The sequence below is a fragment of the Pundamilia nyererei genome, unplaced genomic scaffold, assembly GCF_000239375.1.
Source record: "Pundamilia nyererei isolate P.nyererei 1_Seehausen unplaced genomic scaffold, PunNye1.0 scaffold00089, whole genome shotgun sequence".
Classification (NCBI taxonomy): Eukaryota; Metazoa; Chordata; class Actinopteri; order Cichliformes; family Cichlidae; genus Pundamilia; species Pundamilia nyererei.
This window is the reverse complement of record NW_005187490.1, coordinates 2,437,273-2,438,745: the sequence shown is the minus strand read 5'-3', so window position 1 is coordinate 2,438,745 and position 1,473 is coordinate 2,437,273.

Here is a 1,473-nt window from a genome sequence, read left to right as displayed (position 1 = left end):
AGCCACCCAATTAGTGAAGTATTTTGATTTCTTGTCCTACATAAAGACCATGGCTGACGTGAATGCTAATACAAATTTATACATAAAGTGTTTCTGTCCCATGCAGCTAAACCATAACAATGATTTACTTAATTTATTTCTTAGGGCTTCAAGTGGTAAGAAACTGTCAGAAACACTAGATCTAACTTTCTGTCAGTTACAGTTGGGTGTAAAGAATATTCTTATGCATATCTTGTGCTGTGCCTTTTTACATAAATCACTTTTTAATGCTGATTTGGATGCCCCCCTCCTTAACCAAAGGATATATCACTGCTATATAACACTGTGCAGAACATTGGACTTTCCTGAGTCCAGCATAACATTCAACTCCAAAAACAATTTTTCTGTTCATTACTGGAAATAAATGACTATCAACAGTCTGGAAGTGTGTTTGGGGTTATTCTCCTGTTGAAAAATAAATGATATCCAACTAAATGCAAACTGGATGGGATGGCGCTGCAGGATGCTGTGGTAGCCGTGCTGATTCAGTGTGTCTTCAGTTTTGAATAAATCCCCAACAGCGTCACCAGCAGACCACATTATCACACGTCCTCCACGTGTTTCACGATGGGAACCATGCATGTAGAGACAGTCTATTCACCTTTTCTGCATCACACGAAGACAAGGCAGGTGGAACCGAAGATCTCAAATTTGGACTCATCAGACCAAAGCACAGATTTCCACTGGTCTAATGTCCATTCCTTGTGTTTCTTGGCCCAAACAAATCTCTTCTGCTTGTTGCTTTTACTTAGTAGTGGTTTCTTACCAGCTATTTGACCATGAAAGCCTGATTTGTGCGATCTCCTCTGACCACCGTGCAGTTTCCACTGAACAGTTGACGTAGAGATGTGTCTGCTGCTGGAACTCTGTGTGGCATTTATCTGGGCTCTAATCTGAGGTGCTGTCAACTTGCCATTTCTGAGGCTGGTGACGCAGATTAACTTATTCTCAGCAGCAAAGGTGACTCTTGGCCTTCGTTTCCTGGGGCGGTCCTCATGTGAGACACTTTTGTTGTAGCACTTGATGGGTTTTTGCCACTGCACTTGGGGACACATTCAAAGTTTTAGCAATTTTGCTGACTGACCTTCAGTTCTTAAAGTAGAGATGGACTTTTGTTTCCCTTTACTTAGCTGATTGGGTTCTTGCAATAATAGGAATTTTAACAGTTGTCAAATAGGTCTGTCAGCTGTGTACCAACCTGACTTCTGCACAACACAACTGATGGTCCCAACCCCATTAAGAAGGCAAAATATAAAACATATTTAGTTATTTATCAATTGTTTCTTTGCTACATAATTCCAGATATCTTGCTTCATATATTTGATGTCTTCAGTTGGTATCTAACAATGCAGAAAGTAGTAAAAATACAGAAAATACATTAAATGAGAAGGTGTGTCCAAACTTTTGACTGGTAGTGTGCTTTTGTTATATTAA